This window comes from Camelus ferus, chromosome 9 (genome assembly GCF_009834535.1).
Source record: "Camelus ferus isolate YT-003-E chromosome 9, BCGSAC_Cfer_1.0, whole genome shotgun sequence".
NCBI classification, from domain to species: domain Eukaryota; kingdom Metazoa; phylum Chordata; class Mammalia; order Artiodactyla; family Camelidae; genus Camelus; species Camelus ferus.
The window spans coordinates 25,271,198-25,292,030 of NC_045704.1; the positions used below are offsets into that span (position 1 = coordinate 25,271,198).

Here is a 20,833-nt window from a genome sequence, read left to right on the forward strand (position 1 = left end):
CACAGCTCTTTACATATACTACTGAGATGGGAAGCCCCATGAAAAAGACCAGCAGAACCCCCAGGCAGGGCCACTACTCTGCAGCCAGCACCATCCAGTTCCCTGGCCCCATGGTATTATCTCGCTTTTTGCCTCTGAAATGGCTTACTTCTAGGAAAGTGGACCCCTAAGATTCTATGGGTTCCCTGAGCTAACTCCTGATTGGTCCATTTGTAGCACTTCATTTGCATGGAGCTCACTCCTGATTGGTCCATTTCTACAAAGCTCATTCCTAATTAATCAACTTTTGTTACATTTTATTTGCATATGATGTTGCAAAGTGTAGACTGGCAGCCTATAAAAGCCTGTGTAAACCTGCAGACAGGGTCCAGAGCTTGGTGTGTCAACTCCTCTGGGCCCACTGGTGTAATAAACCTGAGTTCTCCAACCCTCCGAGTGCTGCTTGGTACCTCGCCGGGATCCAGGTTGCTGTCACAACTGAGCTGTAACATTGAGGTGTAACACTGAGCTGTAACACACTTTGCTGCAACACTATGGCCTCATTTGACCTTGGAAAGAGCCTTGTCGTGGGCACCATTTTCCACTTCACAGATAAAGAAGCAGATTTGGGAAACTGGAATGACCTGCCCAGGTCACACAGCTCAGAGAGGTGGAGATGGGCATTAAGAGCCCACGTGGCCTTTGCATGTGCTCCCTCTCTACCTGGCACAGTCTCCTTTGTACCTCAGTCACCTCTTAGGGAAGTCTTCCGTGAGGTGAAAAATCCATGGCACCTCTGAATCTCCTCTTCCAGATGTGTTATATTTACTTGTGTGATTAACAGATTGAAGTCTGTTTTCTCCTTAGACAGTGATCTGTGGGCAAAGTCCCTGACTCACTTGTGTATCTCCAGCCTGTAGCCCGATGCCTGGCACACAGTAGGTCCTCTGTAAACTTTCAATGAGCAGATGAGTGGAATAACATCTAATCCTGAGACCAACTCTTTTTCCCCCTGCATCTCTTTCCCCATCTGCCCGCTAAGATCCTGAGAATGGCAAGAAAGTGGTTAAAACACCGATTTTTCAAATGAGGAAGCTGGAAAACAAAAAGTTGAAGACACTTGTCCAGGATCATTTTGTCTGAAGGGGGTAGGTATGGAGGAATCATGACCACCTGACCACTGTGGGGAACCTTTTCAAAATGTAGGGGTTTTAAGTATATGGTGTTTTGTGGGTGTTAAATTAACTCAAATTTATCCAATACCTTACTACACCACAATAGTGACATATCTAGCATTTGAAGAGTCTTTTATAAGACCTACATAAAATTTTCCCTACTTTATTGCATTTGATTTTATAGTTTTACAGATACGATCAAGGTGCTCAGAGCAGTTAAATTATTCAGGATCAAGTAGCCAGTAAGCAGTGTAGTTAGGGTTTGTTCGGATTTAAGTTAAGATGCTTGGAATTCTTTACAATGTACTAATCTGACAATTGTCTATGACTATATGAGAACTCAAAATATTTTGATGGAAATATAGATTGATGCCTCTTAAAAAGACCTCCTTCCAGTTTATTTTTATTTTATAACAGCTTTATTGAGATATAATTCACATACCATAAAATTCACCCTTTTAGAGTGTACAATTCAGTGGTTTTTAGTATGTTTAGAGTTGGGCAACCACCGTCACTACCTAATTTTAGAACATTTTTATCACTCCAAAATGAAATTTCCTACTCCTTAACCGTCAGTCATCCCCCATTCTTCCTCCCCTCAACCCCGGCAACTATTAATCTACCTTCTGTCTCCATGGAGATGCCTGTTCTGGACATTTCGTATAAGTGGAATCATATAATATATGATTGGCTTCTTTTGTAACTAGCTTCTTTCACTTAAAATAACATTTTCAAGGTTTGTCCATGTTGTAGTGTGTATCAGGGCTCCATCCCTTTCTATGGCAGAATAATATTCCATTCTATAGATAAACTGCATTTTGATCATCTATTTATTACAGTTTTTTAATTTTGAGCCAATGTGTAAAAATCTGGAGACTTCACACAAAACCCAGGTGCCCAGTGCCTCTTGCAAACTCAAGAGCCTGATTGTACATTCCTCGTGGCGATGAGGAGCAGTGCTGGAGTCCCCCACCGCCCCTGAGACCCCCACCCCATTCCTCCTCTCCTCCCCTCACCACGGAGGTGTCCTGCTTGGCCGCTGGAAGCATTTGGGTTTGGGATCCATCATGTTTACAGAGATACGGTCCTCAATCAACCTTCCATCCCGGTTGGGCTCATTTCCCGACCCCTCGCTAACCCGGTGTAACTCACCTCTGCAGTTTGTAACAGCAGACTCTCTCCAGACTGCCAGAGATTTCATTCAAGTCATCTGCTTCCGTCCAGGGACATCAACAGTGTGGCCTCCTGAAAGAAACCCATGACTTCCAAGTTCCTACAGCGTGGGTGCAACATTTGCTTTGCTTGCACCATTTCGGTGGGCTCACATCTTCCAGCGATGCAGCGTGCACCAAGTAAGCTTGGTTTGGAAACCAAAGCAACAAAAACGACAAGATGGACAACAACAACAAAAAAAAAATCAGAAAGTGATTCTGGACATTTAGTCAGGGGCACACACTTCAAACCTTCTCAGATCAGTGTCAGAGTTCTGCTTTTTCAATAGCCCTGATAATGTGGACTTCATTATTCTGTGTTCTTTTCCTGTGCTTCTGGAGGAAGAATTCAGATTGTCCTCTGATAATCTGGAGCTAAAAGACTTCCCTGTGTGTAATGATTTTTTTAAAAAAACTTTGTACCAGTAAAGAGGAATAACAGATCGCAATGCTTTAAGTGTCTTATATAATTACTGAAATATGAGGAACATTGGTATTTATATAGGTATTAATTATTTCATTGAAACCTATATTGCAAGCTTCCGAAGAAATATAGTTCACACAAGCACATGGGTGTGCAAACACACACACTCACACTCACACTCTTCGTCCTGCACGGAGACATTCTTTCAGTTTGGAAAAAAATTCCATCCAGAATACTGCAGGGCTTTTGTTATAAGCGGGTTCTGACCACGCCTTACCAAAATCTGACAAAAATATTTCTTTTACTCTTTCTAGCACACATACGCGAAGAGGAAAAGATGTTGTTGGTTTTGTTTTGTTTTTTTCCAGAGGTAGAGGTTTTATTGCATAAAACACTGGATAAAACTGGACTGCTTCAAAGACATTTTATTCTAACAGCAGAAAGAAAACAGTCATTGCTGAAAAAACAACTTTTAATACTTTCTATACCAGAATAAAGTTCTGTCAACTGATGTATTATAATAATAAATAATGACCAAGAATAAACTTTAAATACAAAGTTTTCTACTTGTTACAAGCATAGCAACAAAATCCTCTACTCTATTGATCTCAGATTTCCTCCAAGATAGATTTTTTTTTTCTTTGTGTAGGAATGTAGGCAGTATTATGACCAGCATCACAGACTACAGAAGTTACAGGGAAAAAACTTGACATGTTTAGATATGAGAACCTGATGACATTCAGAAACTGACACTGCATCACTGCGGCTGTCACTTGTTCGTATTACAAGTTTACAAATGTTCTGGAAAGAAGGCCTGTGTCGGGGGGAAGTAAGGACGGTAGCACTGGACAAAATGGAATCAACACACACGCCACAAAGAAGAGGGGGGTGTTCCCAGTGTCACAAACAGAATTATTGCCTGTCGCATCTGACGATGCTCAGAAGACACAAAAGAATACTGAAAGGGCTCCCAAAGTGCTAGAAATGAAATGTGGCTCTCATTTTTTTTTCCTTTTTTTTTTCCTCTTTTTTTTTGTTCTTTTTACTTTTTTTTTCTTCTTTTTTGTATTTTTCTTTGCTAAGATACCAAAGGCGGGGCAAACACACAGAAAGCAAGCGACTGGCACAGTCACCAAACACAGTAGTGCAGTTAAAATCCTAAAGCTTACTACAGTCGGAAAGTTTTCAGTAACATTTCAGTCCTTTCTCTAGGATCATAGAAACAGTTGCATTAAGTTTATCAACTCGATTTAAGTAAGGCAGTGAGAACTAGTCTAGAAAAACAAGAAAGCAGCTTGCTCTATGCCAGATGGGTCCACGTTGTACAGCGACCGCATTTACACTGAAACCCCGGGTGGACGACACCCTTTCGACAGCATATGCAAACCGGATTCCTTATTAGCCTGAGACTCCGTCTGGTCTCAGGATAGCGAAGCATTTTATTTACATTGATTGCAGTTTAGTATTTTTGTAAACTGCTGTAGGCAGAGCTGAAGTTTTTAAGGCCCTGGGGTTTTATTCTGTGCTCCCAGCTTGCAAGGAAATATCGACTTTTTTTTTTTTTCCCTTAAGTCTGAATGATTTTGTTTTAGAAGAAGTTAATACTTCACTACTTCTCCACCGTCACAAGCAACAGCACCAATTTCGTGTCACTCAAAGGAAGTATGTTAAGAGGCTGAACTTCAACGCCATTCTAGCAGATTCAAGAATAAACCCTTAACTAGTCTTCTTAAATCGTTTTTTTAAAAAATGAGTTAAGTGTTTCATTATTGGCCCTCAAAAAAATCTCCCTCTGGGTGGTGCAGAACTTGACAAATTTGGAGTATCCAATCAGTAGAAAATCTAAAATCTACAAAAATATAGAACACATTTGTTTTACAAAAACAGACATTTTAACTTAAACAGTTTTCTTCATTAGTAACAGAAACAGGATGTTTAGATACATATTTTAATACAAGCTATTTCATAAGAGCTTGCTGGAGAAGAAAATCTTGCTTTATGTCTGTGACACTTATAAAAACTAACACATGAAAAAAAATCTGATAATAAGGATCAGAGCAGCCTTCATTCAAGTAAAATTTTTAAAATCACGATAAAAACCATCTTTTTAGTATTACATAAATTTTCATTCCTTGCCAGCACCTTCTGTGGGTAGGGTTGGCTAGTTTTTCCAAACATTTTATATAATGCACCCCTAAATTTTTTTAATTAGCAACCTCCTTTTAAATTCCTCCAAAAATTAAAAAAAGAAAAAAAAAAAAAACAGACAACCCAGGGAAAAGCATTTCCCTCAATACTGCAATTTGATCTAAAAAAAGGAATTACTCATCAAACCTGCAATGGACATTTGTCTGCAGACACTTCCTGACCATTGATTCATTTGGCTGTGTATTTTTAAAAAATGCACATTTAAGATGGCAATCCTCTGCAAAGCCGGTCAGCCCTGGCGCTGGCTGTGGGCTGTCTAAGGTTTCTCCCAGAGTGCAGTTACGACACCACGTGCATTGATTTTCTCTGCAGTGACCGCTCCAGCCTGACTGGCACCGCAGCTGCCTCCCAGCACATCCCATTAGGGCGCAAGGCATATGACAGCAGCTGGTGTCAGATTATCGAGGTGTTTTCAACAATGAAAACACAGCCCCTCCATCTTCAAAGCAACACTAAATCATTTCGATGGCATCGTTTTTCAGTGAAGAGCATGATTTGGGGACAAAGACGACTTTAGAGTTGGAAGGGCCCCCAGCTTTCTTGAGCTCAGAGGACACCAAGCATTTCTGAAATCACTTTTCTCCCACCTGCGTGGTTTGGAAGGACTTGTTGCCGGGTAACAGTTTAGCAGCCATTTTCAAGGGCTGGGGAAATTTTTTTTAATATATATATAGATATCTTTTTAAATTTTTTAAATGTTCTATACACTAGTGGGTGGGGGTTGTACATGATTTTTTTTCCCCTTGGAATGCAGTTAGCAAACCCTTTTACCAGACGCATCATCTGAAACCTGTGGAAAATAATATTGCAATATCCAGGTTGGCTGGCTCAGTTGCGCTCCTCCTGGGCCCTGCTGCCCTCCTCCGTTAGCTCCGCAGAGCTCCCCGCCTTGACAGCTGTGGGGTCTTCGAAATTCCCAGAAGCCTCCGAGTCAACTCTGGAGCGTTTGAACCTGCGATCGGGATACTGGCTGTTGTCAAAAGGCATGCGATGGACGCAGAGGACGTGGGTCTTCAGATTCCCCTTCTGAGAGGCACTGTAGGGACAGTAGCGACACTGGAAAGGCCTGTGACCTGCGGGCAGAAAGAGTGGTGGATCAGCTCTGCTGTGTTCCCCTCCCCCGCCCCCCCAGCGCTCAAAGGACCAGGATCACTATGACCAATATTACCAATAGCCTGAGTATTCTTGCCTTGCAAAAATCAAAAGACAGGGAATAAAAACGCAGCCAATATATCTATTTGGACAAATTATAAGTTACTTAGATAAGTAATAAGTTACCAAATAATAAAAACTTGGACAGGGATTTCAAAGATCTTTCCATTCCGAGCCGGAGCTTTTAATTCAGACTTCCTAGTTGACAGACGAGAATGCTCCCAACACCTGGAACTTCTTTTATAAAAACTTTGACAGCAAACATTTTAGGTTTTGCAGGCCAGGATCAAAGCTATTATGGAGTTACTTACATAACAAGAGAGAAACCAAATTTTCTAACTTTTTGTTGATGAAATTCAAAACTTTATTTATGGACACTGAAATTTGAATTTTATATAATTTTCATACGTGATGAAATATTATTCTTGTTGAGGTTTTTTTTTTTTCCCCAACCATTTAAAAATGTAAAAACCATTCTTAGCTCACAGGCTGTACAAAAACAGACAGGAGACGGCTTTGAGGCCCGGACTGCACTTTCGTGGCCCTTAGCTCCACATAGAAGAGCCATGAATCACTCCACCTGGGGCCGTGACTCAGCTCTCCAAGACAATTCACTTCCTTATCCTCCCATGAGCTCTATGTTGATAAGCAAACAAGCGTGACGAGGGAGTGAATTGGGGGTGGGGTGAGAGAGGGCTGTTACCCAAGCCTTGCTCCTGGGTGGAGGAGCAGTGCCAAGCTGGAGGAATTCGTGAACGTCGGGGTTTCAAGAGGTGGCAGCAGAAGGTATGAGACAGGAGCCGGGACATTCAGATAATCAAGGCCAGCCTAGTTTTAAAGAAGTTGGATTTTTGAGTAGTGACATTTGAAATCAAACTTTTCTAGAAATGCTCTAAATCAGAACAGAAGATGGATTCTTATGAAAACCCGTCTCCTCCTTCCTTCGTGGCTGCTTTCCCTGTTCTGATGCACAGCAGATGTGCACACATTTCTGCCATCTTAAGGAACCGGTAAAGCCTCTGGTTTGGGAAGTCATAATGGAACAATTGCATTCTGCCCGCTGCTGGGAAGTTGCCGCCGTTCCTGGAAGCTCGTGAGGGCTGTCCCACCCAGCACCCAGAGAGGTCAAGGCCTAGGGCTGGGTTCCATTTGCTCAGAAAAATAAACAAGTAAATAAATGGGCCCAACCATTTATCCCAGAAAACATCTGAACAGCAGATTCAGCACTTTTCTAGAGTACTAATAGCAGAGGTCCTGTGTAGCTACTTAGCAGAACAGTCTTGTTCCTGAGAAACTGGAGGCCAACCAAATGCTCGGAGCTGAAACTCACTTCCTCACCAAGTTGCACACAGTGCTAGATTCTTGCTTCCTTCTTGGTGGGCTTCAGGAATGAGCTCTCTCCTTCTTCCCTCTTAGCCAATTGGGCTCCAGGACAAATCCATTCTACCTGTTGAATCTCTCTTTCCAATATCCCCCTCCTGAATCCGGTCCAGTGTGCACCAACTCTGGCTAGACTATAAACATGGCGGCCTGCAGGAGTGCTTCCTGCTCCCAGTTTTCACACTTCCTGTCTATCCTCCCCAGGGATACCACGCTGAGCACCTAAAACAGAAGCTAAGCTATGATTTCCTTGCCCCAAATCTTTGATGGCCACCTTCCCCCTAAGGAATAATCAGGGCTTTCACAGCTCAGTCCCAACCACCTCGCCAGTCTCCTGGGAGCATGCCCCGTTTGCCCACAACAAACCAAACCATTAGATGGTCCCTGCAAAAAGGTTTCGTTCTACAGAGTCTCCATGTCCTCACTGTGCTGCCATCTCCCTCAAATATCATTTCCATTCTCTGCAGGCCCAAACCCCATTCTTCTTTCAAGGCTCTGCTCATCTAAGGTGCCTGTTTTGTGGGTGACTGTGTGTGTGTATTGGTCACCATGATTGGCTGTGTGTTGTTCCTGAGACAGGAAACAGCCACCCTAATATCACTGGTGCCAAGCCCACGACCCGGCACAGGGCAAGCAGGTGTGAACCGTTTGTGGGATTGAATTATCATCTTACTGCTTCACTTTCCCTTTCTGGGGAAAGAATTATGCATCTTTTGGATAAAGTTTTCTCTTCTTTTGTTTCTACTGTCGCACGTAACACAAGGCTGAATTTGATCAACTCTCCCGCGTGCAAAAGCCAATTTTCAAATCCATGGACTTTGGAGTTCAGAATAAGTGAAACCTAAGAAAAAGCACGCTTGCTTTTGGCCCTTCCACACAGCCTTCCACAGTAAGAAGAGCAGAATCAACAGAAGGACCTTGATTGTCAAGAAAGAGAAGGATTCGCCAGCACCATTGCCCCTCTACCTTCCTGCTACCTAACATCCACCCTCTCACACACTTAGGGCTTGGTCGCTTCTTGCACAGAAGACGGGGAAGGCCCTGGGTTGGTACAGATGAAGAATCGAGACTCATATTTCTCACATGGACTTCAGATTTTAAGAAGACTGGACATGGCCCTGCTCTTCACCGTGTCAGAGTTAGAGCACAGACTGAAGGAAGAATCATGGTGCTCATCAGTGGCAATGAGACAGGAAAAGCCATGCCTGTTCTCCCCATCATAATCGTGCATCTAATTAAGTGCTAAGCTGAACATCAGTGAGTTTCCAACAGATCCCAAGACTCAACCACGCAACTCATGAAGTCATCATCCCTGTGGACACTAAGCTCTATCCAGAGTTCAGTGAGGGAGGATTCCAGGTTCTCTAAAAGGGCAGCTCAAGAGCAGAAGAAAGGAGGGCCCAAATCTGTAGCTGGACACATATGAAACAATCGAAGTTCATTCAAATACCTGAGAAGAGCTGAGACTTCTCTCAGGAAGCCTAAGAAATGTTTTTAACGTTTTGTCCAAAGCTTCTCAGAGATGAATTGTATTTTCTGGGTTCCCATCAAGGGCAGCTCTGTGGCAGTTCACAGGAGGAGGAGTGGCTACTATCCGAATTACCATGGCTCAGCTAAGGCTGGGGCTAACTCATCGATGTAGCTCTTTTATGGCAATTAGCTAATGATGGAGAAAAAATCATCGTGGTCGGACAGGTCTTTGGGGTTGAGAACTACAAATAAGTAAATAAATAAAATCAAAACTCTTGGTACCATGATCTAAAGAGGCTAGTGGAACCATGAAGCAAAATGACCAAACCATGGTATAGTTTAATGAATCTACCACCGATCACCAGGATTCACACTGGTTCCTCTATTCCACCACTGTTTTCGCTCATCTGTCAAAGCTGTTTATTATATTTTCTATTATTATTCCTGAATCATACATGTTCATATGAATCTATGCTACAAACTCTGGGAGCCACCCTCTGTGCAAATCACGTCACCATCAGAGCCATGCAGCACGCATCTCAGTAAACCACCTGGAGAACCTCAAGTATCACCTTTGTTCACAATAAGAGCTTTTATGAACTGGCCAACTTGGTACATTTTTCCTGTTTGATTTTCCCAATCAAAATTTGGGAAGTCGGTTTTCCCAAACTGAGTTTAAAATATCCATCATGATTTTATCCTATGCTTATATCCAAATCTCTATTTCTCAGTAGAGTCAAAGATGTTCAGTAATTCCAGCAGATTTGGATATGTCAGTGGTCAAACGATTAGTATTCAATTAGGTTTTATTTTAACTTAGGTGAACTTCAGATCTATATGTAAATGTATAATGTTAGGCACGTGCACATTTGTAGAAGGAAGTCTACGCATATTGGATCTTAGTAAATCCTCATCTTGCGCTATACCTTGTAGGTAGAAGCACTGTAGAGACGGTGGTACCTGAAAATCCTGAACGCCTACATCCCGCAGTTTCCTACATCCATTTTTGTATGTTTATTCTCACATTTGAACTTCATGGCAGTTTTGTCAAGGATATCAGCCCCACTGCGCAGATAAGTAACATAGAAGACATAGCGAACTTGGATGGGTTGACTTTGACTTTAAATTTCCAATGTATATAAAGTACTCAGATCCCCGTATTCCAAAATCCTTATGAGAGCCATGATTACAATGTGTTTTTATAGAAAACACACACACACACACACACACACACACACACACCCCTATACCCTTCTGAGTGGTTTGTTGAAAGGTCCCCATGAGACTGATGTGGAAGAAAGCTCTTTGAAGAAGTGAGAGGTCCATCCTGAGGGAAGGTGATTGTGAGAAGCTGGGATGGACCTAGAGGAAAGCATTGTGTTCTCCCAAGAATCAAACGTAAGTGAAAGGTTGATCTTTTGGTGATGGGAACATTTACTCCCAAACAGAAAGCTGTTGGTATGCAAAGCACTTTGGGAAACTTGATACATTTCCCAGTGCAGCTAAATCCGGATGAAAAGTTTCACATTTCTCTATACCATTAGTCCACACGAAGCCCCTGGTGTGGGCACAGACACAGTGATCTGTTAGCTTTTGGTCAGAGAGATAAGCAAAAGCTCCAGAAAAAAACCCTAAAGCTGGAGCTCCACTGAGTGTTTCACTGGGATTTTCCGATGTGGGTGACAGAAAAGGGACCCACCTGAAGGCAGAGACAGCAAGAGAGGCTGTGGAACTCTGCTGGGAGCTTCCTTCCTTTCCTGCTGAGAAGCATGTGGGGCTCGGGGGAAATCCGATCTCCAGATGGAGGCAAGTCAACCCGTCCCCCAGGTGAAAACCCGCAGGGTGACAAACTGCAAACTTCTGTCCATCACGTGTTAATGAGATCAAAGACCAGCCAAGTTGCCTGTGCCATCTTGGCAGACTGGAGATGGAGTTGGTCATTCACCCGGTCTATAGGTGTCCATGAAGACACTAACCCCCATCAATTTCTAAGAAGCAGAAAAGGGTTTAAGACAGAGTTGAGTCTAACAGCCTTTCTTGGTGATTGGACTTGAGAAAATAAAGGCACCCACCCCTGTCAGCTCTCCATCAGAGACGAGCATCGAGACACCACTGGCCTCTCTCAACTCCAACCCCACCAAGAAGCACTGTGTGCCAGGGTGGCCTTTGGCCCCTGTGAAGATGGAGAGCTCTCTCAGCTTTGTGTCTTTGCTTTCAGGTGTCCTCCTGCCCCACCGTAGACAGTGTGAGTCTGACCAGGAGCTTGGGTTCAAACATAGGTTCCCCCATTCATGAGACTGGGAGGCTACTAACACCCAGTTTGCCCTCTGTCTGACCTTGAGTAAGTGTTTGATCTCTCTAGACTTCAGTGTCTGATTCAACTAGCGTTTGACATGGCACTGTTTTGTACTAGCCCGCCTGTCCCACGTGGTCTTGGGTTAAAGCTTAAGATGCTGTCTCTCTTCAGGGCACCTGCTTTTGAATGGGGGCCTTGGGAACTGGGAGACCTTCAGCATCTTAAGGAACAGGGTATTAACAGGAGCATTTCACTTGGATGAAGTTCAGCAAACGTGGGCTGGGCTGGGCGGGGATGGGCTGTCGTCAGAGCCCTGCAGGAAGGATCTCCCATCTGGAGGGTCCTGTTCTGGTGCAGGACTGGCTTAAAAGAACAGTTTGAGGCAAGGAGGTGCAGGATATGGTAGAGGTGGCTGGGAGCTCCAAGATTTCAGCCAGAAGGAGTGTGAGCCGCTGCTCACTCTTTATACTCTTTCAAACTGCCACAGGGCCTTTGCCCAGCCCTGTCTTATTCCCTCGATCTGAATGCTCCCACCCCTACTTCATCTAATTACTGTAATCTCATCCTTCATTGCAGCTGCCTCAGCCTCACGGAGGCCTGCCCTGATGACCCCAGACTCACTGTGAGGAGTGTCATAGCAGACTCTTCCCTGCCACATCCAACGAGGGTAGCTGAACAAATAAACCATTGTGTCTGCCCTGCCCACTAGACAGACTATCAGCTCCACTGCTCAGGGAACATGGGGTTTTGTTTTTTGGATTTTTTTGATCATTGGTGTTCTCAGCACCTAGCACAGAGTTTGGTACGTCACAGACATCCATCAAGTATTTTTCAAGCAAAGAGATGGATGGATGGATGGATGGATGGATGGATGCATGGATGAAAGAAAGAGGGAGACAGCCAAAAGAAGGGAAAAGAAGAGGACTGCTCCCCAGACAGAGGGACATGCCTGTCCCCAGGTGCAGGGACAGGAAGGCTGCGGTCAGTGCAGGGTCCTGGAAGCAGGTCAATGTGATGGAGATGGAGCTTGGGAGGAAGCTAGGAAGAGACCAGGCCCACAGGAGCCCCTGGGGAGGCTGGACCTCATTCCCTGGGAGAAGGGGAGTGGGAAGACCCTTCCAGCTCTGCAGCAAGGCAGCCGCCCAGAATAGCCCCGATCCCCGTCTGCAGGCAGGGCCCTGGGCTGCAGATGTGAACCCCCACCCCCCACTTCCCTCCCCTCTCTCTACCTCTCACTTTGAGGCCATCAACATCTCCCATCACTGCCAGGCGAGAAGTAAGTACATCATACGTTAATTTGTATTGTCACTGCGCCGTAGAGCCGTGGCAAAGAGCACATTCATTTTTAATCCACTATGAATAATATATAAATATGTATACAGTGTGGAGGGTCAAGAGGAGTAAGGAGAAAGCAAGTCGTACATTGTTTATAACAAAAGTGGGGAAACGAGATATTTTTCTTATTTGCTGCGATGGAAATATCTGCTCTTTCCCTGTACCTCAGGGGGAGAGCAGAATGCCTGCCCTTGGGGGACCATCCATTAATGACAGCTCCACACTTGTGGGCAGCTGGGTTCAGGGAAGAGAGGGGGCTGCGCCCACAGGGCTTCCAGACTTTCCACCCAGGCGGTTTCTGCTCAGGTGTGAGATGATGGAGAAGAGACAGGAAGAGGGGAGGCGACCCACCTCTGGTGTTTAGTCCTGGGGTGGTCAGCGAACAGTCCAGCACCCATTCATCGGAGCACATTTACAGGAATTGCACCAATTGTTCTCATGACGGCCAGTAGGGATATACGGTGGAGAGATGTCTCCCCATTTTGCAGATGCGAAAACTGAGCCCAGGAAGATTAAATAATTGTCCAAAGTCAGGTGGACACGGCTAGCCAGTTCCTGATCAGGAATTCAACCTTAGAGTTTTCTCAAAGCAGACGCTCATCTCTCCACCCCTTCTTGTCACTCCCTGCAAACCACCTATGGGGATATGCTCTGCAAAGGGGTATCTTCGATCAGGCCAAGGATGCTCCAGGAAGGCGTCCAGGAACTTCCTGGAGGGGCATGTACCATAGTGTGTGATACTGCACATGTGTTGTGTGTCACACCCCCTATGGACACAGGCACCGCTGTGGCCTCCAGATGTCCATCAAACCTAGCATTGAGCACGTGGCTAGCACCGAACCACAGGGCTTGTTAGCTCTCTGTCAAACCTCCCATGGCACAATTCCCGGATCCCAGCCCACTTCCATGAGCACACACTGAGCACCTGCTGCATCATTGCCCCAAGCAGACTGCTGTTGGAATGAGTCAGGACTTTCAGCACCAAGATTGTGGGAAGGGCATCTATTCTGCAGGCCTGACACAGGTCTAGGTTTAGGCGTAGGGTTAGAGCTACGATGAGGGCTAGGTTGAGGGCTAAGTTGAGGGCTAGGGTTAGGGTTAGGGCTAAGGTTAGGGCTAGGGTTAGGGCCAAGGTTAGGGCTAGGGTTAGGGCCAAGGTTAGGGCTAGGGTTAGGGCTAGGGTTAGGGCTAGGATTAGGGCTAGGGTTAGGGCTAGGGTTAGGGCTAGGGTTAGGGCTAGTATTAGGGCTAGGGTTAGGGCTCAGGTACGGCTAGGATTAGGGCTAGGATTAGGGCTAAGGTTAGGGTTAGGGCTAGGGTTAGCACTTAGGTTAGGGTTAGAGCTACAGTGAGGGCTTGGAATACATGCTTAACAGGGCCCACAAGTCCTAAGGCTGCCTTCAGGGGTTACATCCCATTGTAGACCCAAGTGGGAGGAAGAAAGGGCCAACTGTTCATGAAGGGGGAACATCCAACTGCTTTGAGCCAGCAAGGCTCCAGTTTCCCATCAAGAGATGGCTCAAAGAGACAGGGGTGGCCCTGAACGGACCGCCAGGAGAGAAAGGACATTCCTGAAGAGAGACATGTGTCTGTTGGCCAGAGCCAAGGCCCAGTGGTGATGACAGAAGCACAGCTTTGCACGTTGTAACGAGGGCACCCTGGAATGGAGAGGAGTGATCTCATCCATGATCTGTGATCCACACAAGGAAGAGGGTCCAGAGGAGAGTCGCATGTGTAAGCTGTGGAGAGTGGGGCCCCTGGCCCAGGTAGACACAGTGACACGGGCAGTCCCCCTGTGTCCTCACACACATGCCACCTCTCAGACCAGGGCCAGCCTTTCAGATCAGTCACATTGGGGCTTTGTTCATTGAAATAAGTGGGAAAAGACAACAGTGGGTAAATGAAGAGGAAAATTGCTGCCATGGCTTCTGTCAGCCCTGGCGACCACCTGCATAGATCCTGGGTGGGCGCAGACCCCTAAGGGAGCTGGAAAGCACGAGAGAATCCAGGCTGGCGGAGCAAACATCTTGGTGACCAGCGGCTCTGGGGAGAACTCCCACGGCCACAGCAGCCCACGCTGCCCACCTGCAGACACTCCCGTTTATCCTTTCTGGAGCACAGGATCATGGAGCATTCCTAAGCTACTCCAGGAGGGTCTTCCACAGCCACGTTTTACAGTGCTGTTTTCTAGACGGTTCCGGGTGATGCAGTGGAGGGAAGCAGCCTTCAGAAGCAGCTCGCACACACAGGGCTATGAGACTTGGGAAGAGCCACCTCTTAGAGCGGCCAAGAGGACTCCTTCATAACAGTGCCCCTCCTATTGCACCCCAACCAGAGCCCTTTGGAGACCTTGAAACTAAGGACATTTGCAAACGGCATGCTGGTAGGTAAGAAAATGGCTCCACCTATAGGGCCAGTTGGATATGGTGGAACCTCGGTCCCCCAGAGGTGGACCCCATCCTGCTGGCCTGGGAGAAATCCATGCGGGGATCGGAGAGGAGGGGCGTACCAGCGGGCTGGCCAGCTGGTCAGGCCTCCAGGACAGTGGCCTGGTCTCCACTTGGCCCTCCCCTGCTGCTGCCTCTGAGTGTCTGCTGTGCCGACCCCAAAACTGCAAACTAAGATGGTCCCTACCCAGGACCCCGGCCACTCTTCCAGGTTAAACAGGCAGCAGGGGCAATGAGATTGGTAAAAATACGCACAAACACACATTGAGCTGATAGAAAAAGCCATTTTCTCAGTTGCACATATTACATTATATATATATATATATTTTTTTAAATTTCCCTAATTCCAAGTAGGCAAGAATGGTTCTAATCAGGTACATAATTTGTGTTTTCAGTTTTCAAAATAATATTCATCCGTCTAATCAAAGATGCTAAAACACTTTGGAATTTCTTTAGTATAAATAATTTTAGGTTTTAAATTTCCTGTGATTTGAATTTTGATTTAAAACACTTACCAAAAAAATATTTTACTCTTTTGAAAGCGAATTTTGATCCATGTGGTAATAGATTGGTGACATGAGTGTGAATTCATGTTTAGCTTCATATATATATAATATAGGTTTGAGTATATGCAGAGGTTAGTATACACACATATATTTCCTTTTTCTATCAGCTGAGAGAGCCCAGAACCCATGACATCCCAGAAGCAACAAGCACACTTAGTGCCCAGAATTTGATTCCTAACACCATTCTCACAAAAGGGAACTACGGCTCCTTGGGAAAATGGCTGCTTCTAGGACTGGAGCTGGAAATACACAAGATGATCCTGGAGCGCTTTGTGCCAGAACGTAAAGAATTGGCTCAGAAGCCATACACTGATGGAGGTCTTGTAAATTAGCACGTGTCCCCGGTGGTCAGAGCTGGAACGGCTTCAGCAACAAAGGAAATGACATAGTACTGGGTTATAACACAGCGTATAAAGTAAGCCTCCACAAGTCATACCGACATAACTACATGATGGAATCCATCCGTACGTGGAGAAGTACAAATGCCCCAGGCATCCCAAACTGTTAACTACAGAGCACCTTCCGCTCAAGTCCAGGCTGCAACACCCACTCCTTTGTGCCAGCTGCACGGTGCCTTCCTTCACAGGAGTTCAGTGTGGAAAGGCAGGAAGAGGAACTGTGCAGTACAGACACCTGCCAATCACGACTTCAACCAGGTGGCCAAGGTCAGGGGGAGAGCACGTATCCTGATGAGATGGGGTGAGAAGGCACTTCATCCCTGTGGTCTTCCTCCCCCAAACCTTCAATCCAAGTCTAACCACGAGAAATCCCCACTGAGGGACATTCTACACAGTAGTCCTCAAAACTGTCAAAGTCATCCAAGGAAAGATGGAGGAACTATCACAGCCAGGAGGAGCCTTGGGAGACCTGACAAGTAAATGTAATGTGGTACCCTGGATGGGATCCTGGAATCGAGAAAGGACATTAGGTAAAATCTAAGCAAATCTGAGTGAAATAGGGACTTTACTTAATTGTGTATCAATATTGGTTCATTAATTGTAGCAAAGGTACCCTGCCAATGTAAGATGTTACTAACAGGGGAAAATGGGTGTGAGGTGTATGGAAATTCTCTGTCCTATCACTGCAACATTTTTATAATTCTAAGTCTATATTACAATTTAAATGTTATTTTAATAATTTCTTAAAAAGTGAATCTGGTTGCCTTTCAGTGGGCAGTGACAGCACAACACCCCAGATCAGGAGGTGGCACAGCTAAGAGTGTGGCCCTAATGAAGCCAAGCAGGTGACAGTGAAACTTCTCCTGGAGGAGGGGGCGGGGCACCTGGACACCCTGCTGGGTTTGGATGACAACTACCAGGGTACAGCGTCTGTGTAACTCAGGCACAATGTGAAGAGCGTGGACTCTTAAGCCAGACACCTGGATTCAAATGTCACCTGTCTTGATCCGTTATGTGCTCTTGGGCGACTATGTAACACTTCCAGGTCTCAGGTTTTCCATCTGTAAAACGGGCTGATAACAGTTCTCTCTTAGGCTTGTGGGGACTAGATGAGAAAAGCCCTGTACGATGCTGAGTACAATGTGTGGCACGCTGGAAGAGTTAAATCAACGTTTGCTAGATACGGTTTTGCCCATTAAAATACCCCTATTAAGTGCCTACTGTGTAGGAGTCTTGGATTAGAACTGTCTTTCCAATGACAATGTTAGGGTCCCCACTTGCCATCTAAGGACACCGAGACCCTGAGATGCTCCGTGTACATCCAGACCCACGAAGCCAGAGAAAGGCCAGAAACCCAGCTTTGCACCATCAGCTCCCTTGGAGCCTGCAGCTAGGGCCTGATTCACTGTGTCTGACCCCTCTCTACAGCTTGAGGTTCAAGTTCAGTTAGAATCAAAGCTGAGAGGATCAGGCTGGATTCCAGGAGGTGTCTGCAGACAAGAGTGCCTGGTGGGGGTGTTGGTGGTGTCTCCCAGATCCTCCCAGCTCAGCCCTCTCCCTCACTCTCCCTGCAGCCCGGGACCTCAGAAGCATCAGCCTCAACGAGGCCCTTCACGTCCTCCCCCCGACTTCACTGTGGTCCCTTCCTCAGCGACTTCATTCTCAAGCTCTGACCAGCGTCATGCAGACTTTGCATTAAATCCTGTTTATTTGTTTGTCCCAGGCTGCCCACATGCTTGGCGAGCCACCAGCCTGCCTGGGTGGCCGGGACAGCCAGGCTGCAACACAGCCCCGGCCAGCACTCACAACTATTGATCTGCGATCTTAAATCATTCCCCGGATTTTATGAAAGCATTTATGTTTATCATTAAATAACCTTCAAAGGGTCGATGAACTTACTTTCCCTTTTTGGAGATTTCTAGATGTGTAATATAATAATACTCTAACAATACCCAGTGTTTGTCTCCGAGTGAGCGCACTTCATCTTGAAAGAAATGCTGGGAGAGGCCAAAGAGTGAGGACACTGCCCTCAGTGCAAGTCGGGAGCCGGGAACAGAGGGGCTGGCGGCTCACCCAATGTCACACAGCAAACCTTGCCCTCTTAATACTCTTTTCTCTCTCCCACTATTTCAGGGGAAGCAGCTTGCTTGGAACACCACACTACAGAGGTGACTTTAGATGGGACCAAGCTGACCACTTTTTCTAGATTAACAGCCTTAGGGGAAAAAAACCCCAAAAACCTAGTGAATCAAAATTGGATAGTATTACAAAACTAAAGCTATCTATTTTGGAGTTTTTAACAAATATTAGGTGAAATTGTTAAGGTGTACTCAAGGGATGACAAAAATGGGAGGGGTTCTAAAATTAGCCAGGGCAACACCTCCTAGTCACACCTTTAATAGCCATATCTTCCCTCCTTAGGAACATTTGGCAAAATACAGTTATGTGAAGTTCTTGTGGCAATGAGGTAAGCTGCAGGAGTCTAGCAGAAGCAGCAACAGCCAGCCCTTCCCTCCATGTGAACGCATCTCTGGGCACCACCGGGCCCACTGGGTCGACGGCCACCCCAGAACAACAGCGAGGACTCTCAGAACAGGAGAAAGACACCAGAAGGACAAAAAGGCTGCAGATATGCTGCACACACCAAGCCAGTCCCCGAATCCCATCCACACCGGTGCCCAGCCCTGCTCCCCAGCCTTCCATGGCTCCCTATTCCTGACCACAGCATCTTGCCTCCTTCATTTGGATTTCCAGCTTGTGACCCCTTCTTACTGATATATAGTGCCGTCACTCCTGGGAATTTAGCCACTCCAGCCCCGGACTCTCCTCCGAGTCAGACCCCACTAAAGCCTTAACTCCTCCATGAAGCTGTCCTCAGGACCCAGCACTTCCCAAAGACCCACACAAGCGGGCATCTCATTGTGTCCTGTCGGGCACTGCCCATGAAGGGCTTCCTGTGATACAGGCTTGAGGGGTTTCTCCCCCCAACTTAGGAGGCCATGCACATGGTAGGGGCTGGATACCAGCAGGCTAGGAGTTGCTCCCCCAGGCAGCTTCTTTGGAAGGGCTCAGGCCCCTGCTCTGGGTAGGTGACCCCCTTGCCCAGATCCTTCATGGGGACCTAGGGACCTGGGGTGGGCAGCTCTAACCTTAAAAAGGCTGCTCCCAGTTTCTGGTCTTATGAGGACGTATCTTGACTTCGTTCCCCTCCACCCTGCTTAGCCCCCTTGCTCAGAGCAAGGCCACCTCCCAACAGGGGACCCTGCAGAACCCTCCCCTGCACACCACCAGGCCTGGGCTGGCTTCGTAGCCAGAATGCACCCCCTGCCCTGCCGTTCTCCTCACCAGGAAAGCCCAAGGGCTCCATGCTCCTGGAGACCCCAGGGGACCCCAGTCCCAGCTGCCACCCTCCTCCTCCCATTCTCTGTGTCCACAGAGGACATACAAGACTTGACCGTTTCCCAGGGCCACTGGGTGGCTTTGCCTTGTCTTCAGTCTCCCAGTTACAGCTCCATGAACAGGCTTTCTCACCCTCACCCCTCTCCCCAGCATCCTCAACCATGCCACCTCCTATGTGGTGCAGGGACAGCCCCGCCCAATCTGACCGGGGGACCCCAGAGCGCAGGTGGCCACAGGGCCAGCCCCACAGAGTCCATCACTTCCCTGGACATCCATGCTTTCACCCTCCTCAGAGGTTACAAGCTGGAGACACACGCACATTTATTATTTTGTCCCCATCGCTATTTGTAAAAAAGATTTAGGGTAGTGCCAAAACAAAGAGACTTCATATAAAGACGTAGATTTCCAGCTTATCTTGAAAAGTTGGAAGTTCTGGCAAGGTCTTCCAAAGGCAGCCACGGGGGGGCTGGGTCCCAGTGGCCCTCTGGCCCACTTCCCTCCTGGCATCACCCGCCTGGCACCGGCGGGCCTGGCGTTCCCAAACTCTGCCTTGTACCATCGCGTCTGACAACTGCTCTTCACCTTCTTCGGGGGTGGGGCGGGGTCACCGGGTGAAGTCTTCCCTGTGATTTTTCATGCAGCAGATAAATTGCATTCCTGTACACACCCAGTGAAATAAACAAGTGGGTGGTCTCTGCTGGTTCAATCGTTTCCTGTTTTCCATTGTGTTGCTTAAAATGAACACATCAGCCCTTAATTGTAGGTTCTGTTTTATTGTACAATTTAAGTATGGGAGGGGGGCCAACACTGTAACTTGGCATGTGCCAAGGGTGCAGTGCCACAGTAGAAAAGACACGGGGGTGGGGGAAAACCCACAAAATCACCCAACACAAAAAGCTGCAGGGAAACAGCCAATCCACTAAAAGCCTGTACCCAAGGTTATGTGTGGATAATTCACGACCCACGCACATCTTTTGTAAACACAGCACAAGTCTTGGGGGGGCACTCATATGGTCTGGGGGGCAGGCGGGCTCATATGGGTTGCAGAACATCTCACCAAAATCAGTGTAGCGGGAACGGTCATATTCCATCAAATTCCAGGGCTGTTGTATTGTATTAACGTGAGTTTATGTGTGAGAGAGAATCGCACATCCCTCTTTTCATAAAGGGATCAGACACCTGCAATCCATACCACAGTATATATCCATATAGATGGGCACACTGGAAATATTTTAAATAGCTACATTTTATCATGCCCAATTCGACAAATTGGTAACGGTGAACAAGAGAAAAAAAATCACAAAGTAAAAAGGAGAGATGGAAGCATAAACTTTTCAACTGTTCTGCACTCACCGGCTGCCACTAATGTCATATGCCAAAAATAAAATAAAAT

At 46.4% G+C, this 20,833-nt stretch overlaps 1 long non-coding RNA gene across 1 annotated transcript; it reads right to left on the bottom strand.

The window, feature by feature from the left end:
• Nucleotides 1-894: 894 nt before the first annotated feature.
• Nucleotides 895-20,435, bottom strand: LOC116665723. Its single transcript, XR_004322372.1, has 3 exons — nt 20,425-20,435; nt 7,759-7,763; nt 895-1,024 (listed from the first exon to the last, which is right to left on the bottom strand). It is a non-coding gene; the product is annotated as an uncharacterized LOC116665723 (long non-coding RNA).
• Between the last annotated feature and the right edge of the window lie 398 nt (nt 20,436-20,833).